At 35.1% G+C, this 12462-nt stretch overlaps 1 long non-coding RNA gene across 1 annotated transcript in view; it reads left to right on the forward strand.

Annotated features, from left to right (window-relative positions):
* The first annotated feature begins 373 nt into the window (after positions 1-373).
* Positions 374-12462, forward strand: part of LOC137626332 (uncharacterized) — a 176268-nt gene continuing 164179 nt past the window's right edge. The window contains exons 1-2 of the long non-coding RNA XR_011041010.1: positions 374-476; positions 1068-1423. This is a non-coding gene — a long non-coding RNA (uncharacterized lncRNA). The remainder of the gene's footprint in view (positions 477-1067; positions 1424-12462) is intronic.

The raw sequence follows: 12462 nt of genomic DNA on the forward strand, positions 1-12462 counted from the left end.
GCTCACTCACGCTCTCACTCTCTTTCTCTCCTTCTTCTTCTCTCTCATTCTGCTATTCTGTTGCACGTTATGTGCGCGTGCGGGATGGCTCTGTAAGTAACCTTGTAAAAGGAGGAAAATCTGGTTGATCATTAACATACCAAAGGAAGGAGAAAAAGAGAGAGATAACTTAGTTGGGTGTTGTGTGTGGCGCGCAGTTGGTGGTGGTGGTGGTGGTAGTGGTGGGGTCTTTCCTATTGGCGTAGTGGTGGAGGTGGAGGAGGAGGAGGAGGAGCTCTTAGGTGGGGTAATGGGGCTGGGAAGTGGGGGGGGGGGGGGGGTTCCTGCACAGCCACTCGGCAGTCGCCAGAGCGGCGCTCATTTCAGTATCACCCCAGCGTTGATATTGGGTAAACGTAGTGCAGTTCGTATCCCGAGGTCTTAATATTTATAGTGCGCGGTGGAAGTGCTCATTATGCTTCATTGAAGGTTTATTGGTGTGCTGCTTATCTTATTCATTCCCAGTGACTAATATAGTGTTGTCTGTTTAGTTTGTGAAGTAAGAATACCAATTAGGCTGTTTTGTATTTTATGATGAAGAAAGGCAAATTTGCAACAAGGATGTGTGTGCAACTTGTGTTTGGGTATGACGCTCTCTTCAACCACTGTTGGGTAGAAAATAAGTGAAAAGACAAGTTAAATCAACTGCATTTTTCTTTGTGACAGCAATAAAAATGGCAGTTTATACATGTGAATAGGGTTCTAAGTTGCGTATGTTGGAACACACCACCTTAACTCAACAACTTTCACTTTACGTATTCCTGCTGTCACAGTTTCATATGGAAAACATATTTTGAAGTCTTCTAAGAGTTATTAAACATGTGGTGTTAGTAAACATTTCTTGAACCCTTGAGCAGACAAAGGAGTTTAAGAGATTTTCATATACACATCGATTTTTATTACTTGACTAGAACGTATGGTAGGCTTTTTCTTTGTGTGGTTTCGTGTTAATAGAAATAAGCCATGTTACCTAGATAATTTATATATTCAGTTATATTATTGAAGCTAATTTTGCTGTCATTATACAGGCATCCGGAGCTAGTTCATTCTAGGAAAAAGTTTAAAAGTACATTCTAGACTTTTCCTTAATTTTGAAACATACTTACACAAAGAAACTGTTGTTGAAATTTAATTGGGCTTTAGAAAAGTTATTATTATTTATTCTTAAAACCAAGTGGAAGTTATCGATTGTGAAAGGAAATCTTTGACTTGAACCGGGGAATTTGGTGGGTCCTCTGGGCTCTACCAGTATCGTGTTAAACTCGGGATAAATAATGTCGAAGTGATATCATGTGATCAGTTACCTAAAGGATATATACATACATATTGCCGTTTTGGATTTACCTCGTCGACAGTTGTTGGCTGGATTTAACAGTTTAAGCCGGTAAGAATTTTGTACTTACGGACTTTTGGATTTAGTCATGATTTGGTTTGGACTCCATTTGAAATCAAGTAGTATGGTTAACTACGTTTGTCAGTTGGTTCTTAACAGGTTATTTTTTTCCAGACAATTTCTTTTGTATTTTTTTTTAATTTTCAAATTGTCACGTCTGTATGATTACTTAATATAAAACTGATCGAAAGTTAGATGAAATATAATCATTAAAACATTGTGGCAGTATGATTAACTACGTTTTTCAGTTGGTTCTTAACTGGATATTTTTTCCAGACAAAAATTTCTTTTGTAATTTTTTTTTCAAATTGTCAGGTCTCTACAATTACTTAGTACAAAACTGATTGAAAGTTACATAAGCTATAATTATAAAAACATTGAAGTCAGGCAGTATGGTTAAGTACGTTTGTCAGTTGGTCTTTATCAGGTTATTATTTTCCAGACAAAAATTTCTATTGTAATTATTTTTTCAAATTGTCAGGTCTCTACAATTACTTAATACAAAACGAATTTAAATCAAGCGTTTTTTTTTCAGTTGGTTCTTAACAGATTATTTTTTTTTCCAGACAAAAATTTCTTTTGTGAAATGTTTTTTTACTCAATTTTGATTCATCATGGTTAAAATTATTTTTGTTGTATGTCTTCTCCTGTTAGATTACTTGACAGAGTATTCTACTGTAGCATTTGACGTTTATAGAGATTTAATTTTTTTTTATTGTTATATAGCCTCTGTACCATGGTCTTCCACTGTCTTGGGTTAGACTTCTCTTGCTTGAGGGTACACTCAGGCACACTATTCTATCTAATTTCTCTTCCTCTTGTTTTTTAAAGCTTTTATAGTTTATGTAGGAAATATTTATTTTAGTGTTGTTGCGGTTCTTAAAATATTTTATTTTGCCTTGTTTCTTTTCCTCACTGGGCTGTTTACCCTGTTGGTGCCCCCGGGCTTGTAGAATCCTGCTTTTCCAACTGGGGCTGTAGCTTAGCAAATAATAATATGCCATTAGTGGCCAATGTTTTTCGTGATATGATTATTATGGTCATGGGAACTAACTTCAGGGTTGCTATTATTGCACTCTCATTACTTTATGCATGTACAGCTATAAACAGAGATTTATGATTTCATGAAAAACTTGGAAAAATAACTTTCTTTCATTGTATCATTAATTGGTTTTGCACAATCTTTTTGTAGTTACATGGTTGGGAATTAATTTTAATTTGAACGAGAATATGATAGTTTCCCGGATGAAATTGAATTTTGCTCTTATGAAAAGGTTTTACTTAAAAGTAATTGAATTAAATGGCTAATAGGAATATTATTGCAATTGCGGACCTACCCTAGTTTTTATATACTTGAAAACTTGTAAATAATAACATGATATAGACTGTACAGTGTTTGAAAGGTTAAATTGCGTTTGTGGAATGATATTCCTAATCGGGTGTACTTCAAAAGTTCAAACTTGCAGCGAATGCTTTTATGTTGAACATGCTGACAATTCTCTTTTCATAGTTTATATATGTAAGATTTGTTTTAATGTTACTGTTCTATGAATGTTTTATTTAAGTTCATCCATTACTTCTCGTGTGGTTTATTTATTTGTTTATTTCCATTCCTCATTGGGCTATTTTCCCTATTTGGGGTCTTGGGTTTATAGCATTCTTCTTCTTCCTATTAAGGTTGTAGCTTAGCTAAAATAATAATCGTCATCTTTTCTGCCTGTATTGTGTCGAATTTTCTGGCTCAAAACGTAATTTTTTATAAAGATGTTTTGCAACAAGTAAGCTGGGTATTTTTAACATATCAATCTCGAAAATTTAGACATTGAGGGGCTAATGTAATTGATATTAACGTTGGGGAAAATATGTATAAGAACATTTGGACAGTGTATGCATTTCTTTTATTCATTAATTTGGAAATCTGCTACTGGATTGCTAGAATAACTTTCTTATATCGTAATGCATATCACATTTACAAGATATGCATTATGGCGACTTAGGCAGGTGACATAATTGGTTAGGTAAGCCCCACATTCTTGATGCCAGTAGTCAGCTTGTCATAACTTATTCAACGAATACAAACGATTGTGTGCAATACAAAGGTAGCTGGAAACTCTGTATTTTTAAGTGAATGATTAAACGGAAGTATATTTATGTGTAAATATAGTTTATGAAGGCCTGTATAGGATTTGAAATGATTCAAATAAACCACAACTATCCTTTGAAAATCAAATTCGCTCTGCCGAGGGATCTGACCCATAGGGAAATTCCTTTAATGATAAATATATCTGCCGGGTCAAGGACTGGGACCTGTGACCGATAGAAATGGGGATAAACATTAGACCGTTTAAAACCACTCGGCTGTGAAGAGAGAAAAGGAGTTGAACGAGCTATTTTTTTAAACGCGTAGTGTATATAATTTATACTTGAATCTAACTCGACCCATCTCCACAATTACATCTGATTGATAGGTATGTAACACTTGGCCATGTTATGATAATTTTATCACTTAAACTTATGATTTATCTAGAGGGCTAAGATCCAATGTCAGAGCATATTCGATGATAAAAGATATTTGTGGCTTAATTGAAAAAAAAAATGTAATTCACAGTTGTTAGTGATGAAATTACCATAAGATGGCCAAGTGTGATAGTGGAGATGGGTTGATTTCCATAGGTCAGGATTAAATACAGCTGTAGGAATCAACTTTTTATCTCTTCACAACCGAGTGGTTTAAACTGTCTAACTTTTATTCTTATTTTGATCGGTCTTAGGTTCGAGTCCTTTATTAGGCAGAAATATTTATGATTAAAGGAATTTCCCCATGGGTCTCTGATCCCATGGTGGAGCGAATTCTATATATATATATATATATATATATATATATAGAGAGAGAGAGAGAGAGAGAGAGAGAGAGAGAGAGAGAGAGAGAGAGAGAGAGTAGTTTTTGAAAAGTATTGTTACAGGCAAACCATATCGAAGGATATTTTATCTAATGCAGTCAGGGGTAATTGTGTTGCAATCTGATGTACGTACATAGCAGGACCAACGCTGGAGATGGAATATGTGATATTTTATGATGTAGTCAAACGTGCTAGTTACCTCCTTCCATTTTTATGTATGTATTTTTTTTACTTTAGCAATGATTTCTTTTTTGCATTTACTACTGGAATTGCTATTTAAAAATGTTTGAAATGAATTTTCCTCGAAAGTGAAAATTAGATTTTGATGTTCCTTTGGTTATTTCTCGCGATATAAATTGTCTATTATTACTCGGCCTAGTTAATGGATGTATTGTTTCTTAGATATATTTCCATCTTATGTTTTACCTTGTACCTACAGTAGGCCTGGGTGGCTTAAAGATAATAGTTTTTGTGTCGAATGCTTCGAATATTTTACTTCATTATAGCATTAAGTCGTTTTTGCACGGTGGATGAAGAATCCACTAATGAATAACACATGCTTTCACTTGAAGGCAACACAGCCTCTTTTCCACCTCCCGCCAGGCTTACCATGCGCTCAGGGTCGCACGTGTTCATGCAAGCACTCTCTCTCTCTCTCTCTCTCTCTCTCTCTCTCTCTCTCTCTCTCTCTCTCTCTCTCTCTCTCTCTCTCTCTCTCAAAACATTTAATTGGCCATATTGTACAGGATTCGTAGATTTCGGGATTTGAAAATGTACAGCAGAAATTTATGCTTGAGTTAATACTCTTCATATATATATATATATATATATATATATATATATATATATATATATATATATATATATATATATATATATATCATCATCATCAGCCGTTACCAATCTACTGCAGAACAGAGGTCTCAGACATGTCCTCCCACTGTTTAGTTTGTCAATCCATTGCCATCTCTTCCTTCCCCTGCTTTTACAATATCCAGGAACCTATTCTGTTATTCTTAATGCTCATCTGTTATCTGACATTCTCATTATATGCCCTGCCGATATCCATTTTTTTTTCTGTTAATAGAATATTCTCTACTTTTTTTTTCTGTTTCTTAGTGTTATTCCTATCATTGTTCTTTCTATAACTCTTTTGAGTTGTAACTTGTTTGTGTTCTAAGGCTTTTGGTAAGGCTCCAAGTTTCTGATGCATAAGTTAATACTGGTAGTATCATTTCATAAAATACTTTTCTTATATATATTTAAAGGTTAATTGTTCCTAAAACGCTTGGTGGAGTGAAGTGTAGGCCTAGCCTTTGTTGGTGTGGAAGTTTTCTGCGCTGTATTTTCTTTCTTGATTTAAAGTATAAAATTAATCTGGTACTCGTAATATGTCTTTAGGTGCAGTTTTTTATGATTACGATAGTTTGAAGTGTGACTAATAGAACAAAACATACCGTTAAAGCAAGACCGATTTTGTTGATCAATCACAATAGTGTTGTTTCTTCGATCTTTCCCATGTGGTTTCATTACTTTCCTGATTATGCTCCCTTAGAGTCATGTTGAACAAATGTGAAATTAATTCAGTTCAGGAAAGTTTTAATTGTTAGTATTATATTTTTTTTGTTACTAACACTGGTAGTAGGAAATAAAAGAAAAAGAATAGGTTTAGAATTTTGGTTTGTGTCACCGTTCTGAAACCATCTGCATATATGAATTTTCCCAGTGATGGAAGTTGTACGTTTGCATATGCCCATTGCTTGCAGAGGGTGGATGTCGGTATTGATTTGGGCTTACGTGCTCCCCAGCACGTGGCAAGGGGTTAAAGGAAGTGGGGTTACCACGTGCTCACATTACGGATGGAGGGTGATGGGAATGATGGAAATCAAAGGGGGAAGTTGTTCTCTCTCTCTCTCTCTCTCTCTCTCTCTCTCTCTCTCTCTCTCTCTCTCTCTCTCTCTCTCTCTCTCTACATCTGGGTGACTCATTGCACATGCTCCCATACGTTCGTCTCTCCAGTGTAAAAGAGATATGAAGGGACGGGCTAGGACCTATTGCCTAGGTCCTAGGACTACGCCAATGTCGTGTCCTCATCGTACTTTGGATCTCCATTACCACCTCATAATCACATCTTGTTTGTGTTGGTAGTAGGATCAGATATAGGGTGTAAATATGATGATTTGGTCTGGCTAATCGTTTTGATAAAGCAGTAAAGGATGCAGCCTTTTTTCTATTGTGTGACGATTTTCCAGTTATGCTTGGGTATGTCATGAAGCTCAATAGCAGAGACGAACTTCCTGAAAATATCTATTTTTTTTTTCTGATAACTATTTTTACTTCCACTTATGGATCGGTCATTATAATTCATAGGGTTATAAGGTACATGTGGTTAGGGAAGTAATAAGTGTGTTTTGATAAAGTGTTATCACCGTATTTTCAATTTATTAATGTTAATTGGCTGATGCTTTTAGGTATGCTAATGTAATGACGGAACTACCATTGCCCCTTCTTTGAAAGAAGGGTCATAAACTAGCCTTCTATTAAAATAGAAATGGTTAGAGAAAGATTGTAGATATGAAATGGGTCCTGCGAGTCTACGTGGAATGTAGATCCCGCATAGCAATCGAGAGTAGCCTAATTATAAGCCAGAGACATGATGATTTGATGCTCATATCAGTGGGTGTAGATAACGTAAGTGATTTCTTTTGTGTCTGTATATTCCGTTTGTGTTTGTAATAAAGTAATTTACGAGTCGTGAAGGAGAGTAAGAATCATTGGTATTCATGGTGACTTGAATAAAGATATTTTTTATTAATCATCTTGTTTTATATGGTATATTTTACTTGCATTTTTTTATATCAAAATAGTGTTTAGTTCCGTATGTATCTTGGTTCAGTATCATACAAATAACATTTGACATGTAGCCTACACTATGTAAAGAATAAGATTGTGTGTGTGTGTATATATATATATATATATATATATATATATATATATATATATATATATATATATATATATATATATATATATATATATATATACCAGCTGTTGATAGTCCACTGCAGGACAAAGACCTCTAACATTGTCCTTCCTTTTCCGTATGTTCATGGTCTTTCTATGTGCCATTCTATACCCGCAAATTTTCTTAGCTCGTCAAACCATCGTGTTCTCTTCCTTCACCTGCTTCGTTTGCAATATATATATATATATATATATATATATATATATATATATATATATATATATATATATATATATATATATATATAGGCCTAAATGAATCATTAATATATGTGACATATTTGGCAGTTCTCCCGCCTTTGTGTTGCCTACTTTTAAACATTATAACTGTTTTATTCCAGAACTGATTACTGAAGAATAGAAATTATTCACTCATCCTTGGTGTCTATTCGCACAGTGTGTAGAGAGCTGCATTGAAAACCGGGAAAGAGACTTTGTTGTAGCAGGAAAACTCGTCTGTTTTTATAACCGTCTTAACAAAAAATAGATATATTGGCTTGGCCTTCTCCAACAAGTCGTTTGTTCGTTCATTTTAGATAGTCTTGCCGTGTGCAAGACACGGGCTCTTGCGTTGGCAGCCTGTAACTCGATGATTTTAATGCTGACTTTAAGTATAATCGATTAAATTGTGAGTACCGTACCTAACTTAGGGACGCTATCGTATATGATTGTCGCGCTGACTTGCCATTTGTTATCTTATCTTGACTGCTATTTGCCAAACTTGATAAGATGGCTCAGGGCTAATGTAGCCTGCGGATAGATGGTTGACGATGATAATATTGCTATTCGTTCGGTAGATATTGGAGCAAAGAAGTATAGATGAAGGTTAGTGGGTTCTTTATTCCGTGAAAGTCATTATTAGACTTATTTTTTCCCCTTTATGTTTACTGCTAAGAAAAACAAAAGCATCTTTAAGCTTAGATAGGCGATGCTGACAAAATTGAAGATATTTATAGTTGGTTCTTCACCTAATTCTACTTTAGCTTTGTGTATATAAAAACAGGATATGGATTACCCCGCAACATGTTCAGCAGTAATATCTAGTTTATACGTTGGAAAGTATTTCTTAAAAACCATTAAACGCTGCGTGATGTCCTGTTGACTAGACTTGGTCTACTAGGTAAGCTGTGCGTGTGTGGTTTTTTTATGTGACATCATCGTAATTTTATGTACAGTTGGCCTACAATTGTTGGTAATGGAAGGAAATATCTTTTTTTTGTGTGTGAATAAACCTATGGGCAATTTTCTCAGTAGTCCTATAGTTGTTGCAATTGTTGATAGTTCAATGATTTTTTTTATTAATGAACCAGTGGGTATTTTCTCAGTAGGCCTATGGTTCTTGCAGTTGTTGATAATGGAATATTTTATTAGGAATGAGCCAATGGGCGATTTTCTTAGTAGGCCTATAGTTGTTGTAATTGTTGATAAAATCTTTTTTGGAATGAGCCAGTGGGCGATTCTCAGTAGGCCTATAGTTAATAATTGAACGAATTTGTTGATGAATGAGCCAGTGGGCGATTTTCTCAGTAGGCCTTTGGTTGTTGCAGTTGTTGATAATGGAATATTTTATTAGGATTGAGCCAGTAGGCGATTTGCTCAGTAGGCCTATAGTTGTTGCAGTTTTAATATTTGAAAGAATTTTTTATGTATGAGCCAGTGGGCGATTTTCTCAGTAGGCCTAATATTGTTGCAGTTGTTATTAATGGAATCTTTTTTTTAAGATGAGTCAATGGGCGATTTTCTCCGTATGCCAATAGTTGTTGCAGTTGTTAATAATGGAATATTTTTTTAAGATTGAGTCAATGGGCGATTTTCTCCGTATGCCAATAGTTGTTGCAGTTGCTAATAATGGAATTTTTTTTAGGAATGAGCAGTGGGCGATTTTCTCAGTAGGCCTATGCAATTATCATATTGTTATTAGTATTATTATTACTAGCCAAGCTACAACCCTAGTTGGAAAAGCTAGATGCTATATGATCAAGGGCTCCGACAAGGAAAAGTAGCCCAGCGAGGAAAGGAAGCAAGGAAATAAACGACATAAGAATTGATGCAAAATTAAAATATTTAAAAAAAAAAACGTTAACAACCTTAAAACAGATAATTCATATATCACTATATAAAGACTTATGTCACCTGTTCAACATAAAAACATTTGCTGCAACTTTGAACTTTTGAAGTTCTACTGATTCAACTACTCGATTAGGAAGATCATTCCACAACTTGGTCACAGTGGGAATAAAACTTCTAGAGTACTGTGTAGTATTGTGGCTCATGGTGGAGAAGGTCTGACTATTAGAATTAAACTGCATGCCTAGTATTGGGAAGATTTAAATGTAAAGGATGGTCGGAATTTAAAAAAAAAAAAATCTTATGCAACATGCATAATGGATTGGACGACGGTGCCAGAGATTAATATCTAGATCAGGAATAAGAAATTTAATAACCGTAATTTCCTCTCCAACAAATTAAGATGAGAATCAGCACGTGAAGACCAGATAAGAGAACAATACAATGAAAGTATTAAAACACTTCTTCAGGATAGGTTGATCACGGAAAATCTTAAAAGACATTCTCAATGAGCCAATCTTTTGTGCAATTGAAGATTGTTGATATTTTTTTTTTTAGGACTGAGTCAGTAGGCGATTTAATCAGTATTACAATAGTAGTTGCAATTGCTGATAATGGAATATATTTTAGGAATGAGCCAGTGGTCGATTTTCTTAGGAGACCTATACCTGTAGTTGTTGCAATTATAGATAATGGAAGGGAATATTCTCTTTTTAGGAATAAGCCAGTTCTCTCTCTCTCTCTCTCTCTCTCTCTCTCTCTCTCTCTCTCTCTCTCTCTCTCTCTCTCAGCAGTTCGTTTTCCCTTCCAGGGAAGCCTTACGCAACCTCTAACAGCATTAGTCCCTTCATCCTCCAGCAAAGAAATCTGATCCGCATTGCGTCAAACCCTACTACAAACAGTGCGTTGATCACTTACGTATTACACCCGTGAGTTTATGTTTCGTGGATAGCAATCGACACTCCAACTGTTTTTTATACCGCTTCCTCTTCATTTATCTGCGGCGGATGTTTTCACTTTGAGTTTCATTGTAAATTCAAATATTATATTTTAATACTTAAGTTTCATATTATTATTACTTGCTAAGCTACAATCCTAGTTGGAAAAGCAGGATGCTATAAGCCCAGGGGTTCCAACAGGGAAAATAACCCAGTGAGGAAAGGAAAAAGTGAAAAAATATTCTAAGAAGAGTAACATCATTAAAAGAAATATCTCGTATATAAACTAACAAAACAAGAGGAAGAGAAATTAGATAGAATGGTATGTCCTAGTGTACCCTCAAGCAAGAGAACTCTTAACCCAAGACAGTGGAGGACCATGGTGGAGAGGGTGGAGAGGCTATGGCACTTCCCAAGATTTCTAGAACAATGGTTTGATTTTGGAGTGTCCTTCTGAGCTGGTTACCATAGCTAAAGAGTCTCTTCTACCCTTATTAAGAGGAAAGTGGCCACTGAACAATTACAGTACTGGGGAAATGGGAATTGCTAGTAGGCCTAATGCTATTTAGATGTTAAGATTAAGGTTGTGAGATGTGTAGTTTTAAATATAGTTTTGATAATCATGACACATAGCCTTGTATCTGTACTCGATTCTTTTAATGAGGCACATTTGCACTGACTCGCAGCGGTGCCCTTTTAGCTTGGAAACGTTTCCTGCTCTCTGATTGGTTACAATTATCTTGCCCAATCAATCAGCGAGCTAAAAAGGCACCACTGCGAGTCTGCAAATCGGCCTCACTAAAAAAAATTGACTATGGTAGGTTTTGTTACTGAATGATGCTGGCGGTGAGGGAGGTACGGATAGGTGTTCCAGTTGTTATTATTATTAATATTATTATTATTATCATTATTATTATTATTATTAGTTAACCTACAATCCCAGTTGGGAAAGTATTATACTATAAGCCCAGGGGCTCCAGTAGGGAAAATAGCCAATTGAGGATACGAAATAAAGAAATAAAAACAAGGAAAGTAATGAACAGTAAATGAAAAATAAAATCTTTAAAAAACAGTCACAACATTATAATTGCTTTTATATATATCATATTAAGATAATTGTGTCAGCCTGTTCAACATAAAAACATTAGCTGCAAGCTAATTGTAGTCATTAAGATGATATGGGATTTTAGCTGTCTTGGTAAGAGATAGGCAGGTATAGAGGTTGAGGGTTCCTAAATTGGATTAGGCCTATTTGGTTTCATGGCAGAGAACAGAGAAATTTCTAGTTGGTACCTGTACCTAAAGTCGTAGCTAGAATCTTACGGTACTGAATTAATTTTCTGTACTCTTTTAAGCTTGTCGATTAATGTTTTAAACACGTGTGGGAGTTTTTATATATTTATAAGTACATTAAATTTATTTATACTGTATACATATTTAGTGCATATATTAGGCGCCACTGTTACTGTATGGACATGAATCGTGGTATGACAGGACAGGTCTAGAAATGAAAGTATAGGAGAGATTACTTGAGTTCATGGTGAGGGGTTGATGGAGATGGTTGGGCATGCTCTTCGCACTCCCCAAGAGAGATTAGTTCACCAAATTTTCAAATGGGCTCGACAAGCCACTAGAAGAGTTGGAAGACCCAGGCCTACATGGCTGAGGACTATGAGGCGTGAAGTAGGATGATGATGAATGGATAAGTATTGATTTAAAAGTTCAAGACAGAGACTCCTGGGGAAATCTTACCGAGGTCCTTTGCATCAATAGGTGATGATGATATTGTGCACATACTATATATATATATATATATATATATATATATATATATATATATATATATATATATATATGTGTGTGTGTATATATATATATATATATATATATATATATATAGAGAGAGAGAGAGAGAGGGAGAGAGAGAGAGAGAGAATAGTTTGTTGAGTTTTAGTGGGTACTTAGGCCTAAACCTCCTCTATACATTCTTGAATAACAAGTTTGGATCGTTCGGTAGCACCCGTGTTTCTGAGTGTTCGTTAATTGCACATTAGTTGTTAATGTTACATCTGTGTGTGATACTTATATTGACTATTTGTTA

This window comes from Palaemon carinicauda, chromosome 33, assembly GCF_036898095.1.
Source record: "Palaemon carinicauda isolate YSFRI2023 chromosome 33, ASM3689809v2, whole genome shotgun sequence".
In the NCBI taxonomy this organism is placed as follows: Eukaryota; Metazoa; Arthropoda; class Malacostraca; order Decapoda; family Palaemonidae; genus Palaemon; species Palaemon carinicauda.